The sequence below is a fragment of the Lepus europaeus genome, chromosome 1, assembly GCF_033115175.1.
Source record: "Lepus europaeus isolate LE1 chromosome 1, mLepTim1.pri, whole genome shotgun sequence".
Classification (NCBI taxonomy): domain Eukaryota; kingdom Metazoa; phylum Chordata; class Mammalia; order Lagomorpha; family Leporidae; genus Lepus; species Lepus europaeus.
In genome coordinates this window covers 115,126,235-115,151,370 of record NC_084827.1, presented here as the reverse complement: position 1 = coordinate 115,151,370, position 25,136 = coordinate 115,126,235, and the positions used below count along the sequence as shown (strand labels likewise).

At 48.1% G+C, this 25,136-nt stretch overlaps 1 non-coding gene across 1 annotated transcript; it reads left to right on the top strand.

Annotated features, from left to right (window-relative positions):
• The first annotated feature begins 1,101 nt into the window (after positions 1-1,101).
• LOC133768493 (U6 spliceosomal RNA) lies at positions 1,102-1,208 on the top strand. The gene has a single exon (XR_009866982.1). It is a non-coding gene; the product is annotated as a U6 spliceosomal RNA (small nuclear RNA).
• Positions 1,209-25,136: the final 23,928 nt, after the last annotated feature.

The following is a 25,136-nucleotide window of genomic DNA, read 5'->3' as shown; positions in this document are numbered from 1 at the left end:
GGGAGAACAGGATGGAGTTCCTGGATCCTGTCTCCAACCTGGCCCAGCCTGGCTGTTTTGGAAACTTGAGGAGTGAAACAGCAGATGGAACATGGAAAATCGATCTCTCTCTGTCTCTCTGTCTCTCTGTCTCTGTCTCACTCTTCCTCTCTCTGTTTCACTCTGCCTTTCAACTAATAAAATAAACATTTTTTTTAATGCCTCATCTTCCTCCTCATATTTACTTACTGCAGTGTGCTTACTTCTGATCTCACTTATGTCCTGTTGCCATTCCCCGCTCCAAGCTCCCTTCCTGCATCTGAGCCTGCCATCTTGGCTCTATCCTCTCTGGATGTCTATGAAAATGTTACGTAAGTGACCTCTGAGATTAGAAACTTTCCTGAACAATTCTAGAATTGTCACCAAGGAAGAAACACATCACATAGCAAAGACAGGAAAGTCATTCCTAAAAATCCCCCTTAGCTCTGTTCCCCGCCCCCGGATCTCTCCTTAGCAGACAGAGCTGCTGTGCTGACCTTCTGCAGACATCTCCAAATCTTTCCCACTCCATCTCCTTCAACGTCTTCCACCCAGACTCTTTATATCACTATTGTATCATCTTGGATATTGCAGCTTGGTAATACATCTCTGGATTAAATTATGTAAGTTTTTCAACTCTTTTCTTCTTTCTAATACACATTTTTTTTTTTAATTTTTGACAGGCAGAGTGGACAGTGAGAGAGAGACAGATAGAAAGGTCTTCCTTTTGCCGTTGGTTCACCCTCCAGTGGCCGCCGCAGTAGGCGCGCTGATCCGATGGCAGGAGCCAGGTGCTTCTCCTGGTCTCCTATGGGGTGCAGGGCCCAAGGACTTGGGCCATCCTCCACTGCACTCCCTGGCCACAGCAGAGAGTTGTCCTGGAAGAGGGGCAACCGGGACAGGATCGGTGCCCCAACCGGGAGCACGCAAGGCAGAGGATTAGCCTAGTGAGCCGCGGCGCCGGCCCTCTAATACACATTTTTTAGCCATTATAAATCCTGTGGATTTCCATATAATTTTTAGAATCAGTTTGTTAGTTTCTACCAAAAACCAAAAATAAATAAATAAATATATAAAGGTCTAGTGCTCACTTCAGTAGCACATATATTAAAAACTGAATGATACAGAGAGGATTCTCATGGTCCCTGTGCAAGGATGACACACAAATTTGTGAGGTGTTCCATGTTTTTCTGGTGTTGTTGTACAGTAAGTTAAGCCACTGCTTGAGACACTGGCATCCCATATCTGAGTGCTGGTTCAAGTCCCGGCTGCTCCACTTCCAATCCAGCTCCTTGTTAATGTGCCTGGGAAGGGAGCAGAAGATAGCCCAACTACTTGGTCCCCTACCACCCAGGTGGGAGACCAGGATAAGAGTGTCCAGCTCCTGGCTTCAGCCTGGCCCAGCCCTGGCCACTGCAGCCATTTGGGGAGTGAACCAGTGGACAGAAGATCTATGTGTATGTGTGTGTGTGTGTGTGTCTCCCTCTCTCTTTCACTGTCACTCTGCCTTTCAAATCTTTTTTTAAAATATCTGAGGAGAAATGTTGATCAAGTTTCTAATCCATGAGCACAGTATATATCTACTTACTATGTTTACTTTTATTTATGGAAAGGCAAGAAGACAGATCTTCTATCTGGCAGTTCACTCTCCAAATGCCTGCAACAGCTGGGGCTGGATCAGGCTGGAAACGAGGAGCTCAATTCAAGTGTCCCACGTGGGTCGCAGGGACGTAAGCACTTGAACCATCACTGCTGCCTCCCGGAGTGTGCATTACAAAGAAGCTGAAAACGAGAAGCAGAACCAGGACTTGAACCTAGACACTGTGATATAGGATGTAGGTATTCCAAGTGGCATCTTAACCACTGTGGAAAATGCCTATCCCTCTCTCTGTTTAGGTCTTTTAAATTTCTGACAATAGTACTTTAAAGTTTTCTTTTTTAAAAAATTTATTTCCTTGGACAGGGCCAGTGCTGTATTCAAGTCCCAGCTGCCCTACTTCCAATCCAGCTCCCTCCTGATGATGGCCTAAGAAAGCAGTGGAAGATGGCCCAAGTGCTTGGGTCCCTGCATCCATGTGAGAGACCCAGAAGAAGGTCCTGGCTCCTGGCTTTGAATCGGCCCAGCTCCGGCTGTTTCAGCCATCTGGGGAGTGAACCAATGGATGGAAGAGCGCTCTCTCTGATTAAATTTTTGCTAAGTTGGCCGACGCCGCAGCTCACTAGGCTAATCCTCTGCCTTGCGGCGCCGGCACACCGGGTTCTAGTCCCAGTCGGGGCACCAGATTCTGTCCCGGTTGCCCCTCTTCCAGGCCAGCTCTCTGCTGTGGCCAGGGAGTGCAGTGGAGGACAGCCCAAGTGCTTGGGTCCTGCACCCCATGGGAGACCAGGATAAGCACCTGGCTCCTGCCACCGGATCAGCGCGGTGTGCCGGCTGCAGCGCACCAACCGCGGCAGCCATTGGAGGGTGAACCAACGGCAAAAAGAAGATCTTTCTCTCTGTCTCTCACACTGTCCACTCTGCCTGTCGAAAAAAAAAAATTTTTTTTGCTAAGTTTACTTTGAAGAGTTTACATTTTTATGTTATTTTGGGTGGTGCTTTTAAAACTGCTATTTCTGATGGTTCATAGCCATCATATAGGAACAATTTATTTTTGCATGTCGACCTTGTATCCAGCAGCCTGCTAACCAGGATGCAAATGTTAGTCACTTTGGAAACACTTTGGCAGTTTCTTACAAATTTCAATGTACACTTCCCATAGGACCCAGCAGTTCCACTTTTAGGAAGTGGAAATTTGTCCCCGCTAAGACTGACAAGCAAAAGGTTAACAATAGCTTTGTTCATGATAGCCCAAACAGGAAAAGATCCAAACGTCCATCAGCAGGTGACTGGGTAAACAAATTGTGATATATCAATACAGACGAATACTACTCAGCAATAAAAAAGCACTCACTCCTGACCCATGCCACACGAGCATGAATCTCTAAATCATTACACTGAGAGGAAGGAGCCACAGAGAGTGGCGAGTATGTGATTCCATTTGCATGCACCTCTGAGACTACAAAAGTAATATATGACAGAAAAGTAGGGGCTGGAATTGTGGCATAGTGGGTACACCCACCACCTGCAATGCTGGCATCGCATACGGGTGCCAGTTCATGTCCTGGCTGCTCCACTTCTGTTCCAGCTCCCTGCTAATGGCCTGCAAAAGCAGTGGAGGATGGCCCAAGTTTTTGGTTCCCTCTACCCACTTGGGAGAACTGGAAGAAGCTCCTGGCTCCTGGCTTCAGCCTGGGCCCAGCCCTGGCCGTTGTGGCCATCTAGGGAGTGAACCAACAGATGGAAGACCTCTCTTCCTGCCTTTCCCTCTCTCTCTCTGAAACTCTAACTTTCAAATAAATAAATATTTTTAAAAAGGAAAGAAAGTAGACCAGTGCGTGCCTGGACCAAATGTTAGGGGGAGGAATGGGTGGGAAGGGGCACAAAGGAACCTTTCGGTGAAATGTAACTGTTTTGTATCTTGATTGTGGTGGTGGCAGCTTGGTTGTTTCCATAGTCAAAGTCATTGAATTGTGTGTCAAAGTAGAAGCATTTACTGCCTGTGTATCTTACCTCAATCAAGCTGAAAACTGCCCAGCTTACCTGGTGGAAAACAAGAGGCATGTATGCACCAAGAAGCAACTGAACTACAAAAACACAGCTAATAAGGCAGAAGAGAAGCAAGAATTTGGGGCAGGTACTGTGGCACAGTGGGTTAAGTCAGTGCTTGTGATGCCAGCATCCCATATAAGCACTGTGCTAGCTGCTCTACTTCTGATCCAGCTCCCTGCTCATGTGCCTTAGGGGAAAGCAGCCGAAGATGGCCCAAGTACTTAGGCCCCAGACACCCACAAGGGAGGCCTGGATGGAGTTCTTGGCTCCTGGTTTCAGGCTAGGCTGGCCCTGGCTTTTGTGGTCATTTGAGGAGTGAAGCAGAGGATAAAGATCCCTACCCTGACCTTATAGCTCTAACTTCCAAATAAATCAATCTTTAAAAAAAAAAAAAAGCAACTGAACTATAAGAACATAGCAAATAAGGCATAAAAGAAGTGAGATCTCAATCTTCACTGGTTGTTAGCCAATAGACCCACCCAGAGCTGTTCAATAGCATTGTCTGCCCTTCCCAATGCAGCAGCCCCAAGGCACAGTGGCTATTGAGGCCTTTAAATGTGACTGGTACAACGGAGGAACTAAATTGTAAACTTTATTGAATTGCAATCAATGGCATTCCAGTAGCCACAGACAAGTGACATCCTGTTAAACAGCACTGGGACGGGAGGGGATGTGTGTATTATTGTCTCCAAGTGCCTAACATCTAATTCAGGCCCAGTAGCTGCTGCTCTGAACCGCTCCTTGTGCTTTGTGGTTGTGTAGGGGGCGGAGCAGCAGACTGGAGGGTCCAGTCCTAACTCTGCCTCCTGGGGCCTCTTCCATTAAAATGGAGCTGTACCCCCTGCAAACCGCAGGAGGTTCAGACCCAAAAATGGAAGTAAGAAAATGTCGAAAACCAGAACCTCACAGTTCTGTGCAAACAACAAGGTCACATCTGGCTCCACCTGTGATTTTAATGAAGGACCAAGAGGATCCCTCCCCAGCCGCAGGAAGAGACCCTATGCCTCTGTACCTCAGTTCCAGGCGGCTTTGACATGCTAATGCTACAGTCTCCGTGGAGCACCAATCATATGCACCACCCACACACGCACATGCACACGCATGCATGGGAGCCCTTTATGGCATCGATCGCTGGTCCACAGGAGCTCGCCTTACAACAGCATAGGGAACAGGGCGGGGGGGGGGGGGTGAGGATGGTGGTGGGGGCAGTGGCCTTCGAGGACAGAAGAGGCGGCACCCGCTGGCGGCACAAACAAGGGCCCCCACGGTGACTCAGAGCAGAACCTGCAGTTGCAGCCTGCTATGCTCCCGCTATCTCCAGGAACAGCTCGCCCCTCCCTCCGGGGCTGTCTTTTGTCTCTGAACGCCCAGGGGACTGACAATGGATTATTATCTGGGCATGCAGGTGTTGTTCAAGAGACCAATTTGTGAACAATGGCCCTTCCTACGTTGTCCAAACAGAAAGATTGCTCCGCAGCTGTTATTTGCAGAACCTGTCACCATTCCTGAGCTGCCGAGCTGCCAGTGCTGGAGCGTGGCTGACAGCGCCCTGCAGCCCCCGCCCACCCGCTGGTCTCGTCGTGCCACCAACCGCCACACGCGCCAGGCCCTGGTCAAAACCTAGCTCCTGGGGAACCCCCTTCCCACTCCATATTCCTAGGGGTGTGAAGACAGAACCAACAAGTGGAGTTGCTTGGGGAGTCTTCAGGGACAGATCTTCATGTGCACATTATGTTTAAGACACGATCTAGATGTCAGTTGAGGATCTCCTGGCCCTGGAAGATCCGGGGGTCACTTCTCGCCCCCACCGATTCTGCAGTTCAGGAATGCCCAGAGACCAGTAGGGGAGTCCTTCCCTCCCTACCCCTGCACGGGCATGCCCCTCTCTGTTGTAATTTGCCCACAACCCCTAAAGTGGAATAAAGCCCTTTCACTTTCACTGGATTGCCAGAGAAATCCGGTGGCTGGAAGCAGTTATTGGAGACCTGCAAACAAAAGAGAAGGCTTCCTCCGGGAGAGGCAAGGTCTTGGTAGTGCTCCCAGCTCTCCTCCCCGCCTCCTTCCTGCCCCTGCCACCTCTCCCATCTCCAGCCCCTCCCCCCCAAGCTGCACTAGGCAGTTCCCACCAAGGGTCTTCCCGGCAAGCACAGGGACTCCCTCTCCTACGAGGAAGAAGCACTGTTTTATTCCTGGTACAAAGACCTTCAGTCCCCGCTGGTGTCCTGCCGGCGCCAGAGTGTCTGCTGGGCTGCCGGTTTCTCAAAAAAGTTCACTGGCCTCCCAGTCTCGGTCCAGGACAAGTCTCACTCACAGGATGGCCAGCTACTGCAGAGGCAGGCTGTCAGGCTAGCTTTCCGCCCGGGACTCCCAACCATTACAAAGACATCCGCTGCTGGATTTTGCAGGGCACAGCAGCCGTGCCTGCTGGGCCATGTACACCTAGACTGACATATGCAGACACACAGAATTCGAGTGGCCTTCACCTTTGTCAAATCCCCGACCAGTGCCTGTCTGTGTCTTGTGTGCTCAACTCCAGATCTCAGATGCAAGCATATCGTATCTTGTAGGTAACAACAATATTAATACCTTACAATAAAGAACACTTTGAGCCTGGCCTGAAAATATTCCTTAAATTTATTCAGATACCAATTTCTAAGACCCCTGCCATGTTCAAGTGTGGGGCCATAAGATAAATTGAACTGACCCAGACCTTCTCCTAACCCCATTTTATGCTAATGATAATGTTCTCTGAAATAACCAGTCATGTCCTCCATGGAGTGACCTTGGGTCTCCTTTCCTAATCTGTAGTTAAATTAAATGTATATTAAAAGCCTAAAACACAATTCTTGGTCCCTTCACTTTTAACAAAGAAAGGAGATAAAAATCAACCAAGACAGAATTTTTAACCCTAGTCTTAGATAGCATCTCCTGGTTGGTTTTTGCAATATTATTAAGGGTCTGAAGGAAAAACAAATTATTTAAAAGAACGTCCAACAAGAACACAGAATTCAGAAGACTCCAATTTCTCAGGACTTTTGAGAATTAAGTCCACTGCTCTCACACTCCCTGACTCCGAGACAGCAAGGCAGAGCCCCCTGGGTTGGGCATCATGAGTGCAAGGCAGAGCTCACAGGGTTCAAGCAGGTGCACCACACGGCAGCACGTGCTTGCTTGCGAGAGCAAGAAGCCTGTGCCCATGCTAGCTCGTGCTGCAGAAGTGGCCGCTGCCCAGCCCTGCCCAACCCCCGTCTTCGAGGCAGGGTTAGAGCGCTCTATGCATGTTAACAAGCCCGGTGGGAGGAGGGAAATCTCGGGGCTCAGCACGGCATCAGGCCAGGGGGGAATACAAACTGGAAACTGTGCAAATATTTACCTTCAGGGATCTCCGAGAGACCTCTGGGGGAAGGAAAAGAAATCTCTGCATGTTTTACTCATGATGATTTCCAACAAGCCCGTCTAAACACCGGCCCAGCATGTCATTACACAGACGTGTTCAGTGGCCACGGGGCTGTGTCAACTCATCATAAATAAAGGCACGGGTCCTCTTCTAGGGGTGGGTGGAGGCATCAAGTGTGAGTGCATGGTCCCTGTCTCCCAAACGCTCCCTTCTCAGAGGCAAGGATTCTGTTTTCCCTCCCTATAGAGTCAGCTGTGGAGGGACGTCCACTCTGAAGGCTTATACGCTCCTCGTTACGGCTCTGGGGAAGCAGAAATCAGAGAGCGGGGGGAAAGGCCTCCAGGAAAATCTTTATACACTCCACACTGGCCTTGGATTTACCCCACAAAGGTGCTCAAATGATTAAACCCAAAACCATTCGCTGAACCTGATGATAAATGACGTCCAAAGGGTCTGTTTTCTCATCTGGCTGGAACAAGAAGACTAACGGCCGCCTCTGAGGCTGTCCACATCCAAGAAGGGAGGGTACATAACCTCAGAGCATCCTCCAGGGGCCAGGGCCCCCGGCGGTGCTGAGAAAGCATGTGCCTCTGGAAAAGGCCCCAGCAGGTACACACAAACACACGTACACACACATGCACACACACAATGCCTTGGTACAGGGAAGCCGCTCCCCAGGCTACTGATTCTCCTGCCTTAGTCATCCTTCCCTCCTCCTCCCTGCTCTCACTGGCACCAGGGCCAGGCCATGACTCAGGAAGGCAGGCGGTAGGGAGAAGCTGGTTCTCCATCACGGCTTTAAAAAAAAATACCAAGGTCCTTTCAAGTGTATTTAACTCATAACTTACCAGACACCCAGCGAGGGAAGGGGCCACAGAGCAGTGCCGTGTGTGTTTGGGCAAAGTGGAAGAGGAGAGGTGTGTGCACCGTAGTTAGTAGGAAAATGATAGCCCTCCCTCCTCCTCTTTCCTGAAGTTGTTTCCTCCAAACCAGGAAGGGATCCTTCTGGTAACTTCTGCATGTGAGCCCACAGGCCATGCTGCTGTGGACAACTCTCCTGCATTCAGAAAAGCCTCCCACCTCTGATTACATGATGTCCCACCAGCATCACACATCTGCTGCAGGGAGAGGGTGTCAGGGGCATTGCAGGGACAGTGGGAGCCGCATGAAACTCAGCCCTGAGCCACCCAGTGAGAGCTGGGTGCCAGGGCGCCAAGGTCTGGCAGAGCGAAAACAATACCAGACCCCAGAATCTGCAGGACTGAAATAACTCCCCTTTCTCTGAGGATATCTAATTTGGCCATCTGGAGAGATGGCACGGATTCAAGGGAAACCCTACCTAGCTAGCACCATCTGATGGAGTTGACGGTGGCACTGGTAAATGTTCTGGCTCTTGATCTTTGCATATAAACAGCAAAATGTCTCTGCCACCCCTCCCCCACCAGCCTCATTACTCAGATTCCGGGGCAACACCTGCTACCCCTACAAGAATCACATCATCGAAAGACCGCAGAGTTTTTCCTCGTCCCGCCGGCTCGTACCTCCCTGCTCACGCCAGCCAGCTCGATGCAGTTGCACCACACAGCTCTGGGGAGTGAAGCCTGAGGGAAGCTGACCCCTGAGGGTCTCAGCACAAACCACAGGGCCCTCGGTCTCAGCTCCATTCCCGGGGGCTCCAGCACAGCACTGCCATTAGCACGATTTGCAGCTGGCTTATTAACCAAACCCCACTGCTCCTGGCTCGCGTTCAGGGCCCAATACAAAGGCATGAGTAAAAGCTGTTTTCCCCACAGCAGTATCTCGCCTCCTAGGCAGGTGGCAGAGGATGATGTATGGGAATCGCTGGCATCTCCTCCTCCTCCTTGGAAAGGAATTCGGCACACAACACCACTGTCGGCCAGCCCACCAGCCAGCTGACGCTCTGCGCTCTGCGTGCTGCGGCAGGGCTGGCTCCAGCTGCCAAGTAGAGGAACAAGCCCCACAAAGCCCAGGGCTCTGCACCGGCTCCGCCCTCTCCTGGGCCCAAATACCCAGGCAGCCCCAACATCTGCAACCCATGCTCTATGCTCCAGCCCCGAAAGAAGCCTTTCCTATCCTTGTGTCCCATCAGTCACATTAAAACGTCACGGGAACAGTCTTGCAGCCACCTCTCTAAACACCCACCTGCTCCAGGAAAGCTGCCCTTGACCCAGCACAGGGCTGGCCCAGGAATATTCCTGGAAACTTTTCTTCTACATGTAGCCACTTCTCCAATGCCATGTGCTCTGGTTCATCTGTGTTGCCACAGGGCTGGTGCCCTGACGACCACGGGGCTCTGTAGGGAGAGGCTGGTCACACGTGGTCTCTCCAGCACTTGCCACTGTCTGGCCCGGCGGTGACCTGGGGCTGAAGTCTGACTCTCCTGAAGCTGGCTTTGCAGAACAAGCACATGGCCCCGACTGAGATTTGATGTTTATGGGGAGAGGTTTGGAACCAGGAGGAGCCCCAAGTCCTGCCTCTACCTTGGCACTGCAGCTCATGGGCCCAAGTGCAGCTGTTGACTGCAGGGTCAAGGAGCCCCAGGGTCCTCTGGAAAGAGCCTTGGAGACCAGCCAGCGAGATGTCAGCTCTCAAAAAGGAGGCTCATGAGACTCCCCCTCCCCACCAGCACATGGCAAGACTGACGTGATAAGCACAGGCATGAGGCTGGCACCGGAGAACTAACACGCTGCTGGGGCATGTTGGCATGAGTTTAGCACATACCATCTAGAAGCTTGGCTACACTCAGGTGACCCTCGCCACAACCTTGGGAGGTGCCACTATGAGCCCCATCTCAGAGATGAGGAAATAGTCCCAGGCCCAAGAGCCAGCAGCCAGCAAGTGCGGCCTCAGGCTTGGGAGCCAGTCTGTCAACGACAAAGCGTCCCTTGTCACCACACCCTCCCATATCCCTCACGTTGGATTTCTGATTTCACTCCCTGCCATCAGCCTTCAATGGGACAAGAAGACATTTTGGTGCCCCTCCCAACCTCCACCCCAGCAGGAAGCCTGAGAACCCTGTCCCAGGCTAGGAATGTGGAGAGACAGCTCAGCGCACCCGTGGATGACGTTAACCCAGGCCGTCAGACAGGTGGGCGAGGCCCGCGGAGGCGGTCCTCCAAGGACAGGCTATTGCTGGCAAGGGCTTGGCTAGCTCCTCCCAGGTACTCCTCCCTCCGTACGACAAAGGCAGAATGAAGAGGTAACCTAGTCAGGTTAGGGGCTCCTTTCTGGCTCCAAATAGCTTTCTGCTACATAGCACACTCCCCAGGGACTGGGCTCCTTGGTGCCACCTTGTCATCACAGGCCACCACAAGAGACTGCCCAGGAGATGAACCCTGCTGTGGTCTTAGCATTTGCTGCCTCGTTCCTGCTCAGGTCACCGGGTCCTTGGAACGAGGGTAACCAGGTTTAGCCAAAACAAAACAAAACAGGACCCAGATTCAATTAAAATTTCAGATAAACAATGAATAATGCTTTAACGTAAGTTTGTCTTGTTCGATATTTGTGAAGACAGAGCCCAAGATCTCATTTGTTGTTTATCTGAAATTATCTGGGGTCTCATATGCGTCCTGGAAACCCTCTAATACAGCACCACTGTTTTCAGAAGCTAACGTGTTAATGAAGGCCAGAAGATATCCCACCAATAGTGAGTGGGATTTAACCACACCACTGGGGCTCCTAATTAAGACCAAAGAATCCTTACTGCCCCCATATAGGAGCCCCACCTTGGGACTTGGGGAGAAGAACTTCCCACACTGCTGGGAGGCCTGAGCTAAGCATCCCAAGCCCTGAACACCCCAAGAAAGTCAAGTGTGTCTGTGTTACATTGATCTCTGTGGTTGCAAATAATAGTTCCTTTCTCGATTGCTGTCCACAGGGCAGTCTCCACGGACACACCTGGGCTGGACACAGGGTGTCCCTCTTCCCTCTCCCACCTGCTGCGTATTTTGAACAAAACAAGTAAGATCCCCCCTCCTCCTCACCCCCTGTCCGAAACTCCTCTTTCACAAAGATTTGCTTGGGGAGCAGATGGGAAGAATGGCGGTTAGGTAGCCAAAAAAATTACACTGGATGCCAGAACAAGTTTCCACTCGTAAACACCAGCTCCGGCCCATGTTTTCATTTTTCAAGTGCAAGCATGTTGCTGAAATCTAGATGCCATTGCAAAACAAGCTTCTGAAAGAGCAGCGAGTGGGTTTCCCTGACACCGAATTCATTCCCTTCCTGTTCTCCAAAGAAGCAAACCTCACTTCATCTCCACATCTCCATGTTACCTTCCATGGAAAGCCTGTTCCACTCTCCCTGGACATCCAGGGCCACCCGCCAGGACAGTGGCCTCTTTAAGTGCCTTCTGTCCCTCTGAGTTCTCTCTGGCTCCTCCTACTTAGCTCTCATCCAAACCACACACCCACAAAAGGCAATACTTAGGGCCAACCGAAAGCCTCCAGGCTACCCATATCTGTCCAAAGCAGCACCCCGAGGTTCCTAAGAGCTTGGCTTGGTGAGTCTGAGTTCCACAGCTGGGGCAAGATTCTGGTGTTGCAGAACCTTGGGTGACCCTGGGGGTAGGACCAATGACTCTCATAGGGGACAGCCCCCTAGCTCCCAAGAGCTGCTGGTAGGAGAACAGCCAGGAGAACACTGCATTTGAAAAAACATAAGTGGTCGGTGCCATGGCTTAACAGGCTAATCCTCCGCCTTGCGGCGCCGGCACACCGGGTTCTAGTCCCGGTCAGGGCGCCAGATTCTATCCCGGTTGCCCCTCTTCCAGGCCAGCTCTCTGCTGTGGCCCGGGAGTGCAGTGGAGGATGGCCCAAGTGCTTGGGCCCTGCACCCGCATGGGAGACCAGGAGAAGCACCTGGCTCCTGGCTTCGGATCAGCGAGATGCGCCGGCCGCAGTGGCCATTGGAGGGTGAACCAACGGCAAAAAGGAAGACCTTTCTCTCTGTCTCCCTCTCTCACTATCCACTCTGCCTGTAAAAAAAAAAAAAAAAGTCAAGAAAAAACATAAGTAATAATTAGCGTTTGGAAAACGAAATGGCCATGGGTTTTGCAATACACACTACAGAAAGGAAAGCTCAGTTCTCACTGTTTACAGGAATGAATCTTTTCCATTTTGTATAGCAATGAAAGAGAACATTTGACAGGTGCCTAGGGCCAAACACAGCGCTAAGCACACTACATACATTTCGTGTACTCCTCAGCCATCCCATGAGGTAGTACTGTTATCATCCCATTGACCAAGCAGGGAGACTGAGGCTTGTCTCCATAAGGGGCAGAGCTGCAACTTGCATCCAAGCCCTGCGACTCCAGGATCAGACCGGGAATCACTCCACCCCCTGTCCAATGATGAGGAACACTGGTGTGGACAAGATCATGGTGAGCCATTGCTGTGGACACCTCTGCCTTTGTGTCCTGCTGTAGGGACCCAAGACAGCACTGGAATTTAGGGAAAGGCTTTATAAGGCCAAAGAGATTCACCTGGCCACTTCCCGGAGTCTGGAAGACAGAGCACATGCTGCACAGTGTCGACAGGACCACACCAATAAAACCATAGGCTCACGTGGTTCTTTCCTGTTAGATACCTGCCAATGAAGGAAACCTTCAGGGAAGTCCAGGAGAAATCCACCTTGATGAAAACCCCGCAGCCACCGAAAGAAATCGGTGAGAGCAGACTAGTGCCTTGAATGAGATAAGCCCTAAGCTAATGTTGTTCTGTCGAATTGGGATAATTTTAAATATTTACGAATCCCTCCCTGTCCTCCACCCCAGGTGAATCTTAAGATGTCGCTCATTCGCTAGACAGGCACCGAGTTCTGCCACAACAAGGCCTGACCATGGGCTTGACAGCGAACCCCGCGATGAAGCAGGTGCCCATGTGATGACAGAGCATTACGATTGATCGGGAAGAATCTATGGACTTCCTAGTGATGCACTCAGGGGAATCTGTTTTCTGTTCCTAGGAGAGTCAGCACCACAAACTTCTTTTAATTTTTTTTTTATTTTAATTTTAAATTTTTAAAGGATTATTTTATTTATTTGAAAGTCAGAGTTACACAGTGATAGAGAGAGAGAGAGACAGAGAGGTCTTCCATCCACTGGTTCACTCCCCAGATGGCCGCAATAGCCGGAGCTGCACCGATCAAAGCCAGGAGCCAAGAGCTTCTTCCAGGTCTCCCACATAGGTGCAGGGGCCCAAAGACTTGGGCCATCTTCTACTGCTTTCCCAGGCCATAGCAGAGAGTTGGACTGGAAGAGGAGCAGCCAGGACTTGAACCGGCGCCATATGGGATGCTGGCACTATAGGCCAGGGCGTTAACCTGCTCTGCCACAGCGCCAGCTCCAGCACCACAAACTTCTGATCTCACATCCATAGATCCCAAGTCCACACATGGAGTGGGCTTCTCTGCTCCAACCCCACTTGGAGTTCAGGACGCTCTCAACTCCCAGAGCCATTCTCTACCATTGTTGGCAGTGGGGCCACAGGGAAGCAGGAGAAAGCAAGGATACCAAGCATCCTGAAGAGGTCAAGGAAGAAACAAAACTAAATGAGGCAGCTAGAACTTTAACATTAAATGGGCCGTCCCAGCCCTTCTTAATGAACAAATGATCCATTAAAGGATCCAGCTGTTTCTCTTTTACGTGATGGATCCACCCCACCCCAACCAACATTAAGGCAAAGATAAAAACTGGATTGGAGGCCCAGTTTGTGCTGTAGTAGGTTAAGCTCCTGACATCCCTTATGGGCAACGGTTCAAGTCCTGGTTGCTCCACTTCCCATCCAGCTCCCTGCTAATATGCCTGGGAAAGCAGCAGAAGATGGCCCAAGTGCTGGGTACCTGCCATTCATGTAGGAGACCCTGGCTCCTGGCCATTTGGAGAGTAACCCAGTGGATGGAAAATCTCCCCCTCCCCACCCCGTCTCTCCTTCTATCTCTGTAACTAACCTTTCAGTTAAATAAATAAATCTTTTTTAGAAAAAAAAAAAAACTATATGTATTGAAACAGTAAGATACACAATAATGGAAGTGCAGTGACTCCAAAACGGGACTTGTTCCCTTACTAAAGGGGGAAACAGGAATAGGGATTTCATACTTGAATACTCACCACCATCCATCCCCAATTAACATCGGTCTTCAGAAGATACTTAGAGGTAAAGATCAATGGATGGGGAGACCAGCCTGCCTACTGTTCTTGGGGTTAGTGCCCTGCCCTGGGATCTGGGCCAGGGCCTGGGTCCCCCGAGATGAGTGTTCCCCATCACGGGGGAAGATTTTGATCATGGAGAAGCAAAGTCCTTGCCTCCTGATGGGTATCCAGCATTTGAACAGGGCCTTGAAGGATGGGAAGGCTGGACTGTGAAAGACAAGACAGAGGTGCTTCCCAGTGAGAGAGGAGAAACAGCATCAACAGTGGGATCCTAGAACAGGTCACCCACTTAAGAGGAAAGCTGGAACATGTGTGTTTGTAGGCTGAGAAAGAATCAGTGGGTAAGGAAAGAATGAAGACTAAAGACACAAGAGAAAGGAGACCCCGGACAAGAGCTCCAGAAGAGACCCCAGGGGATGGGACAGAGATGCAGAGAGGGGGCTGGCGCCATGGCACAGTGGGTTAGTCCTCCACCTGCGGTGCTGGCATCCCATATGGGTGCCAGTTCTAGTCCTAGCTGCTCCTCTTCTGATCCAGCTCTCTGCTATGGCCTGGGAAAGCAGCAGAAGATGGCCTAAGTCCTTGGGCCCCTGCACATGCGTGAGAGACTGGGAAGAAGCTCCTGGCTCCGGATCGGCACAGCTCTGGCCGTTGTGGCCATTTGGAGAGTGAATCAACAGACGGAAGACCTTTCTCTCTGTCTCTCCCTCTCACTGTCTGTACTCTACCTCTCAAATAAATAAATAAAATCAGGAGGAGAGGGGGTAGGGAGAGAGAGGGAGGGGGAGAGGGAGGAGAGGGAGAAAATGCACACAGGGTGTAAAAAAAACAGTTGTTTGCCAGAAAAGATGGAAGTCATGACCCTGCACTTACCAATCTATTAGCTCAACAAATCGGGGTAGGGGGGTGTGTGTATGTGTATCTTCTACTTGTCTTTTAAAGGAAACATTACAATTTTTAGAGAAAAGACAGGGTAAGACGTGGATAATAGGAAATGTTGCCTAATGAAATGAGATTTTCCCACATGAGTGATGATTATGTCCAGTTTCTACATTCATCCCTGCTATCCCTGGAACACAACCCTCGGCCTTGACCCTTCAGTTCTAGCTGACAAACTGCATCTTAGTTACTGCAATTTGGGAATGGAACTTGGGTTCTTAATTGTTTCTAATGCATCAATGACACTTTTGTTTAACCGATTTGGGTCAGCCATGTACCATTATTCAGTGGGAATTGAGAGCAAAGATGACATTTGTGCAAAGGAAGGGAGAAAATGTGGATGCATAGAGTTTAAGAGTTACAGAGGCAGGTGTCTGGTCCAGCAGTTAAAATGCTGGGTGGGACACCCACATCCTGTGTCAGTGTCTCATTAATACCTCGCTCCGCCCCTGACTCCAGCTTCTTGCCAATGCAGTCCCTGGGAAGCTGCCGTGATGGCTCAAGGAATTGAGTCCCTGCCACCCACACAGGAAACCTGGAGTGAGATCCTGGCTCCCAGCTTCAGCTCAGCTGGTGGCCATTGCAAACATCTGGGGAGGGGATCAGCAAGTGGGAACACACACTCTCTTTCAGATAAATTAATAAGAAAAAGAGTTCTGTATTTGCGTGCAGTGGTGTCACACTGGAAACATTATGAGACGTAAACAGTACTCTGTGTGCATTTCAAATAGCAAGGGCGATGTGCAATCTGAAACAGGTACCAAGATTTACTAGAACGTGACCAGATCCAATAGCGATTTAGAACGAGAGAAATACGAAGAAGGAGATTGCTTTCATAGACTTTATTTCCCAGAGTTACCTAAGCAAAACCCAGGCCACCATTTTATAAAAACTTGCCTAAGGTAAGGCACCATGAAAGGCTGCCTGGCGGGGCTCGAACCCACCCTAGAGAAATATATGATGGTACTGAATTGCTAGAGATGTGCTACTCGGCAACAATGCTAGAGATGAGCAAAGTGAACATGTGCAAGGCCATTAGGGACAGCTCCGAGCACTATAACAGATCCCCCTGGTACTGCTGGGCTTAGAGAGAGCCTCCTTCTTCCAAGCAAAAGACAAAAAAAGAGAAAAGTCTATTTCTCATTTGTACTTTAGCTCTGTGGCAACTATGGATGTGGTTCGCTCCATCCCTGCCTCCTCACCTCGGGGCAGGTGGCAGTGCTTTGGCCCAGGGAGGGCATGGGGGAGGGGCATGAGATGACACCAGTGCGCACTGGAGCAGAAACAGGAGAGCAACCACCCGAGCGCTCAGGATTAAAGGATCTCCTGGGAAGCAGCGCTTTGGGCACTGAAACCAAGGGATTTATAAATAAATTTATAAATAAATAAATTTATATATATAAACCTCTTTCACATCTGTTAAAGGAGACCATAGGGGGCCGCTGCCTGTAGCATCAGCATCCCATGTGGGCGTTGGTTGGAGCCCTGGCTGCTCCACTTCCAATCCAGCTCTCTGTTGATGGCCTGGGAAAGCAGGTTTGGGCCACTGCACCTGCCTAGGAGACCCAGAAGAAGCTCCTTGCTTCAGATCAGCCCAGCTACAGTTGTTGTAGACACTGGGGGAGTGAAGCAGTGGATCTGTCTGTCTGTATGTCTCTCTCTCTCTCTGTCTCTCTTGCTCTGTAACTCTGCCTTTCAAATAAATAAATAAATCTTTTTAAAAAAAGGAGATAATAGTAGTTCCTATCTTTTAAATGAGATAATGCATGCACATTAACTGGGAACTGAAGAAGCATTTGCTGCTAAATTAATATTATTCCTTATGCGCATTCCAAATTATTTTCTTAGACTAAATACCCAGAAGTTCAATTCTGAGTTTGACAGTATGCACATGTGTGAGGCCTAAGATATGATGCCAAGCTACCCCCTACCCACAAAAGTGCTGGTTCAGAGTGTTACACTCTGAGCAAAGTGTCTGAGTCAAGGATGCCTTTATCCAGTCCCAAAAGCTCCATCAGTTTGCACCAATTTTAAATTTATTATGGTAGTTTTGATATACAAACAGAATGATTTGTAAATTTTTTTTTTGATAGGCAGAGTGGACAGTGAGAGAGAGAGAGACAGAGAGAAAGGTCTTCCTTTTGCCGTTGGTTCACCCTCCAATGGCCGCCGCGGCTGGCTCGCTGCAGCCAGCGCACAGCGCTGATCCGAAGGCAGGAGCCAGGTGCTTCTCCTGGTCTCCCATGGGGTGCAGGGCCCAAGCACTTGGGCCATCCTCCACTGCACTCCCGGGCCACAGCAGAGAGCTGGCCTGGAAGAGGGGCAACCGGGACAGGATCGGTGCCCCTACCGGGACTAGAACCCGGTATGCCGGCGCCACAAGGCGGAGGATTAGCCTGTTGAGCCACGGTGCCAGCCCAAAATTTTAAAACCAAGTATATCTCCCTAAGTAATGTATTTGTAAAAAAAAATCACAAAATTTGTGATTTATTTATAATTTATATGCTAACTTCCTGGTTAAAAAAAAAAAGGTAACTCAGAATAAAAACATGACATGACAGTTAAAATATTTTAATATTTGAAAAAGAGAATGTTAGTTATACTAAAAACATATAAACTGGTTATTAATTTCAACTCTGAGCTTCCTAGCAACAAATGTAAAAATAGAAACTTATTTCTCATTCTAAAAAAAAAGGGAAGCACATATGTTTATCTAGAAATAAATGTCTTCCTGTTAATAAATTCTAAGAATTATCATGTATTTCCTTTTGTAAAAGGCACCGAGTAACACCACAAAGTATATTTGAGCCCAAACTTACTGAAGATGAAAAACTTTTATATGTGACCGTTTCTCCTATGGATATGTGAGAAAGACAAGGACAATAAGATCTGGTTGTGCTTATGTTTGTACACCCCAAGTTTGCTGTTTCTCAACTGTGAGTTAAATCATGCTAGTCATTCATGCTGTTCACCAATGTTTCTGGTTGTCCCTACTTCCAGACACGTGGTAAGACTTGTATTCTCTGCCCCTTTAAATTAGGCAAAACCATGTGTTCTCTGCCCAATGAAGGGTGAGCATCCATAGCAAGTGTGCAAGGTTTAAAGTCAGGGTACATTTTGCTAAAATACTTTTGGGGCTGCTCAATAAACTTCTTAGCTATAACAGCTAAAGTATATGCAACCAAATAAAAAATGGACAAATCAGACTTCAGAAAAAAATTAAGGGGTGGGCATTTGGCCGGTGGTTAAGAGCCACTTGGAACACCTGCATCCCATATCGGAGGCCTAGTGAGTCCCAGCTCTTCTTCCGATTCCAGCTTCCTGCTAATGTATACCCTGGGAGGTGGCAGGGATGGCTTTACATAGGTGGGTGGAGTTCCCAGCTCCTGGCTTTGGCCTGGCCCAGTCCCAGCTCTTCCTGGCTTTTGGGGAGTGAAGAAAGGGATGGGAGATTTCTTTCGCTCTGTCTCTCAAATAAAGCAATAAATAAATGAATTTATTGTTAAACAATCAAAAACTTTTATGCAACAAAAGACACTATCGACAAAGTAAAGAGACAACCACAGAATGGGAAGAAATGTTTTCAAATTGTGTATCTGATCAGAATCTAGTGTTCAGAACACACACACACACACACACTTTTCTGTACCCTCTTGTGTCTCTATTGGTTCCATCTCTCTGGAGAACCCTCACTAATACAAAAACTAATGAGCATGTCTTGAATTCTCATACAGACAGGGCCCAGAGGTGGAGCAAGGCAATTCTCATTAATAAACCTTTGTGGTGCATTTGCCTTTCATCAAAGGTTTCTATAGCAACCCGAGTCCCAGCGTAAGGTTCAGGCCACATTTCCACCAACTGCAACAGGAAGAGTGGAAATAAGTAACGCCTGCGATCAACCAAGAAAGCCAGGATAATAAAAGAGCAGCAGCCATGCCTGAGCTGAATTAATTCCCCAGATTTAGGCCCACAGACCACCGGGCACACACACGTACCCCCACGCTCCCACAGAGACACCTAGTTTCTTGAGGTCAATCAAAGTCACATTTTCATATCACTGTTTCATACGTGAAAACATTTCCCTTCTTCCTTTTTTTCTTAATTTCCTCATACTCATGCAGAGACTGTGCTGGGAGTAGGAGCTGTGCCGGCCAGGGTTCTAAGAGCTGACTTCATCAGCTACTAGCTATGACGACCCAGGACGGTTTCTTAACGACCGGAGCCTCTGTTCACTAGGAATCCTCATTCCAGCTTGCCTCAGCCAGGATCCAGCCAACACCCAGAATGACATTTACAGCACAAAGAGAGCAAGGTGGGGAATTAGCTCCTGGAAGAAGAAGGAGCCACAGAGGCACGAAGCTGCTCAGAGCCTGGGAGGAATACGCAGAGAGGAGAGGCAATGATGGAAGGGCGTGGCTCCGGCAGGGAGGGGTGGGAGTCTGTGGCTTCCCATCAACCCCCCAGGGCTTCCCCAGAGCAGGCAGGCCCGCACGGATGGTGAGGATGGAGTGACACCCGTGGGCAGTCCCCAGCCAGCTGTAGGCACCAGGGTACCCTGAGCTGTATATTACACACTGGGGCTCCCTCGCCTTTTCCTCACGCCCATGCACAGATTTCCCACTCCTCACCATCCCTCTTTGTCCGCCCCCTCGCTCATCAGCCGTCTTTCCTCCCACTCCCTCGACAGCGAGCTGGCTGGCCTCCCAGCAGACGGCATGCACGGTGAGACGCGAGGGGCAGCCGTGCACACCCAGGGTGTCCTCCTCGGCTGAGGGGTCTGGATGCCCCACCTCTGCACCTCGGGGACCGCACGGGCACCGCACGTCTCAGTGCAGCACCAACACAAGCAAGGCGACAGGACGCATCTGCGTGTCACAGGGGAGAACACAGCCAGCCTGCCCGCTGGCCACACCCACCAGAACTGCGCCAGCCCCACAGCCAGCTCCTTCAAACAGCCCAGGCTGGCCCATTCCTCTATGGGAGGAGCAGTGAGAGAGGCGACCTTTGAGCTCTCTGCCACCCCCACCCCTCTAGGTCCCTTCTGCAGGCAGCATCGCCACCAGGCTGGGCTCTGGCCACAGTGGCTGCCGGCCTGTGTGACATTCAGCGGCAGGGAGACTCTCAAAATTCTTGAGGCTTGGTAAAGAGTGATTGTCTTCCTTCTTTTTTTCTCCTAAAGGTCAAACTTTTTAAATTTTAATTTTCTGTAGTCAGCGGTAGAATATTTTTTCCATGTACTACTGATGTTGGGGAAATTATATTTAAAAAAAAAAAAAAATCTCCTGTCAACCTAGTGAATTCTTTCCACAGTGGAAAAAGTGAATAAAAACAAACGTTCTGAGCTGGCACTGTGGCATAGCAAGTAAAGACGCCATCTGCAGTGCCAACATCCCATATGAACACTGGTTCGAGTCCTGGCTCTTTCAGTTCTGATCCAGCTCCCTGCTAATGTGCTAGGAAAAGCAGCAGATGACCCAAGCGCTTGGGGCCCTGCTTCTACATGGAAGACCTGGAAGAAGCTCCTGGCTCCTGGCTCTGTTACAACCATTGGGGAGTGAACCAGTGGAAGGAAGATCTCTCTCTCTCTCTCTTTCTCCCTCCCTCTCTCTCTCTCTCTTTCTTCCTCCCTCTCTCTCTCTAGGTAACTCTTCCTTTCCAGTAAATATAAATATAAAAAAAAAAAAAAAACCAGTTTCATTACAGAATAAGTTGTCAACCAGACTGTGCTGTGCTTCACAGGCAACCACTAAAGAGACTGTACAGACAGAAACCTCACCCTCTGCATAGCCAGGCAGATCTGATCCAGCCCACACTAGTGGGCATGGATTTCAAAAATGTTTGGAACCACAATAAACCTTTTAATTCCATTTTCCATGAATGCTGATCTTCCTACATGTTCATTGTCTTTGTCCAAAGGAAAAATAAAACTTCTAGTGTCTTTATGACAAGGAACAGGCTGCAGCCTAGGACCAGGACCTGAAATTCCAACAGGCACAGGGAGACAGGACTCTCCTTCCTTCATGTTCACAGTCCACAGAGACAATTCTAAGGCCCCCAGGAAAGATACTCCTGGGATGCAAACTTATTTGGCACTTCAAAGATTTATTTTTATTTTTTATATCAAACACATTATTTGCACCTTATTTTCTCTTTTTTTAAAATATTTATTTATTTATTTGAAAGTCAGAGTTACAGAGAGAGGAGAGGCAGAGAGAGAGAGAGAGAGAGAGAGAGAGAGAGAGGTCTTCCATCTGCTGGTTTACTCCTCAGTTGTCCGCAACGGCTGGAGCTGTGTCAATCCAAAGCCAGGAGCCAGGAATTTCTTCCGGGTCTTCCATGTGGGTGCAGGAGCCCAAGGATCTGGGCCATCTTCCGCTGCTTTCCCAGACCACAGCAGAGAGCTTGATTAGAAGTGGAGCAGCCGGGACTCAAACCAGTGCCCATATGGGATGCCAGCACTGCAGGCAGTGGCCTTACCCACCATGCCACAGCGCCAGCCCCCAAAGATTTACATATAGCAGGATAAGCCACTGCCTGCAACATTAGCACCCCCCATGAATCCCAGCTGTTCCACCTCATATCCAACTCTCTGTTAATGTACCTGTGAAAGCAGTCAAGGATAGCTTAAGTCCTTGGGCCCCTGCACCCAATGAATGAAGTTCCTGGCACCTGGCTTCATCCTGGCCCAGCCCTGGTTGTTGTGGCCATCTGAGGAGTGAACCAGTAGAAGATCTGTCTCTCTGTGTGTGTCATTCTGTCTTTCAAATAAAATAAATAAATCTTTTCAGAGCCAACACTGTCTTAGTGGGCTAAGCCTCCACCTGCAGCACTGGCATCCCATATGGATGCCAATTCTAACTCTGGCTGCTCCTCTTCCAATCTAGCTCTCTGCTATGACCTGGAAAAGCAGTTGAAGATGGCCCAAGTGCTTGGGCCTCTGCACCTGCAAGGAGACCTAGAAGAAGCTCCTGGCTCCTGACTTTAAATCGGCCCAGCTCCGGCCGTTGCAGCCATAAATGAGGAGTGAACCAGTACATGGAAGACCTTTCTCTCTCTCCCTCTCTGTCTGTAACTCTGTCTTTCAAATAAATAAATAAATATTTAAAATAAATAAATAAATAAGTCCTTTCTTTAAAAAATTACATACATCTTAAAGAGACAGAGAATGGATTTATAGTTACATATTTTCCAAAGGCACTGCTGTTGGACATCACTATGAAAGAAAGTGAAGGCAGAAAATCTCCCAGTAAAAGTACAAAGGAAATACAAAATAAAAAATAGTAGTATTAAAGGGAAAATGGCAGGACAAAGTCATTACTTATCAATAATCACCTTAAATGTAAATGGCCTCAACTCTCCAGTTAAGACACAGACTGGCTACATGGATTAAAAGACAAAACCCAGCTATTTGCTGCCTACACATCTCATCAACAATACTTGCAGACTGAAAGTGAAAGGATGAAAAAGATACTCCATGCTAACAGAAACCAAAGAAAGAACTGGTATAGCCATCCAAATTTCAGACAAAATAGACTTTAACACACAAACTGTTAAAAGAGACAAAAAAGAGCACTATGTAATGATTAAGGGATCAATTCAACAGGAAGATGTCACTATCACAAATGTATATGCACCTAGTTACAGAGCACCTGGCTATTTTAAAGAAATGTTAAAGGATCTAAAGGGAGACATAGACTCAAACACAGTAGTAATGAGGGATTTCAATACCCCACTTTCAGCAATGGACAGAGCAACCAGAGAGAAAAACAACAAGGAAACAACAGAGTTAATTGACATTGTAGACCAAATGGACCCAATTGATACCTACAGAACTTCTCATCCTACAGTTGCAGATTACACATTCTTCTCAACAGTACATGGGACTTTCTCTAGGATAGACCACATGATAGGCCACTAAGCAAGACGCAGAAAATTCAAACAAATAGAAATCATAACATGCATTCCCTCAGCCCACTATAGAATGAAGTTAGAATCACTAACTCAAGAATTTCTAGGGGCTGGCACTGTGGTGCAGCAGGTTAATGGCCTGGCCTGAAGCACCCGCATCTCATATGGCGCCGGTTCAAGTCCCGGCTGCTCCACTCCCTATCCAGCTCTCTGCTATGGCCTGGAAAAGCAGTAGAAGATAGTCCAAGTCCCTGGGCCCCTGCACCCATGTGGGAGACCCAGAAGAAGCTCCTGGCTCCTGGCTTCAGATCGGCACAGCTCTGGCCATTGCGGCTAATTGGGGAGTGAACCATTGGATGGAAGACCTCTCTCTCTCTCTCTGTCTCTCTCTCTCTGCCTCCCCTCTCTTTGTGTAACTCTGGGTTTCAAAGAAAGAAAGAAAGAATTTCTAGAACATACATAAACAAATGGAGACTGAACATGCTCTTTAATGAATGGTGGGTCACTGAAGCAATCAAAAGAGAAATAAAAAAAATTCTGGAAACAAATGAAGATGACAATACAATATGTCAAAACTTATGGGATATGGCAAAAACAATGTTAAGAGAAAAGTTTATAGCAATCGGTGCCTACATTAAGAAACTGGAAAGGTACCAAATAAATGAGCTATCAATGCATCTCAAGGACCTAGAGAAACAAGAGCAAACCAACCCCAAAATTAGTAGGGGAAAAGAAATAATTAAAATTAGAAAAGAAATCAACAAAACTGTAACCAAAAAAAATACAAAATATCAGCAAAACAAAGAGCTGGGTTTTTGGTTTTTTTTTTGAAAAAATAAACAAAATTGACACACCATTGCCCCCCCCCAAAAAAAGAGGGAGAAGACACAAATCAATAAATTAGAGATGAAAAAGGAAATGTAACAACAGACAACATTGAAATAAAAAGAATCATCAGAAATCACTATAAAGAGCTGTATGCCAACAAATCGAGAAACCTAGAAGAACTGGATAGACTCCTGGACACCTGTAACCTACAAAATTGAGCCATGAAGACAGAGAAAATTTAAACAGAACAATAACCAAAATAGAAATTAAATCAGTAATAAAGACCCTACCAGCAAAGAAAATCCCAGGACTGGAAGGCTTCATTGCTGAATTCTACCAGACATTTAAAGAAGAACTAACTTCAATTCTTCTCAAGCCATTCAAAACAATTGAAAGGGAGGGAAGCCCAAACTCCTTCTATGAAGCCAACATCACCTTAATTCTTAAACCTGAAAAAGATGCAACAGAGAAAGAGAACTACAGACCAATTTTCCTAATGAACATAGATGCAAAAATCCTCAACAAAATTCTAGCCAATAGAATTCAACAATATATCAGAAAGATCACCCATCCAGACCAAGTGGGATTTATCCCTGGTGTGCAGGGATGGTTCAACATTCACAAATCAATGTGATACATCACATTAATAAACTGAAGAACAAAAACCATATGATTATCTCAATAGATACAGAGAAAAGCATTTGATAAAATACAACATCCTTTCAAGATGAAAACCTTAAGCAACTTGGGTATAGAATAAACATTCCTCAACAGAATCAAGGCAATTTATGACAAATCCACGGCCAGCATTCTACTGAATGGGGAAAAGCTGGAAGCATTCCCACTGAGATCCAGAACCAGACAAGGATGATCACTCTCACCACTGCTATTCAATATAGTCCTGGAATTTTTAGCTAGAGCCATTAGACAAGATAAAGAAATCAAAAGGATACAAATTTGGAAGGAGGAAGTCAAACTATCCCTATTTGCAGATAACATGATTCTATGCATAGAAGATCCAGAAAATTCCACTAAGAGGCTGTTGGAACTCATAGAAGAGCCTGGTAAAGTGGAAGGATATAAAACTAATGCACAAAAATTAATAGCCTTTGTATAAATAGACAATTCCATGGCTGAGAAAGACATTCTAAGATCAATCCCCTTCACAATGGCTACAAAAAAAAAATTGAATATCTTGGAATAAATTTAACCAAGGATGCCAAAGA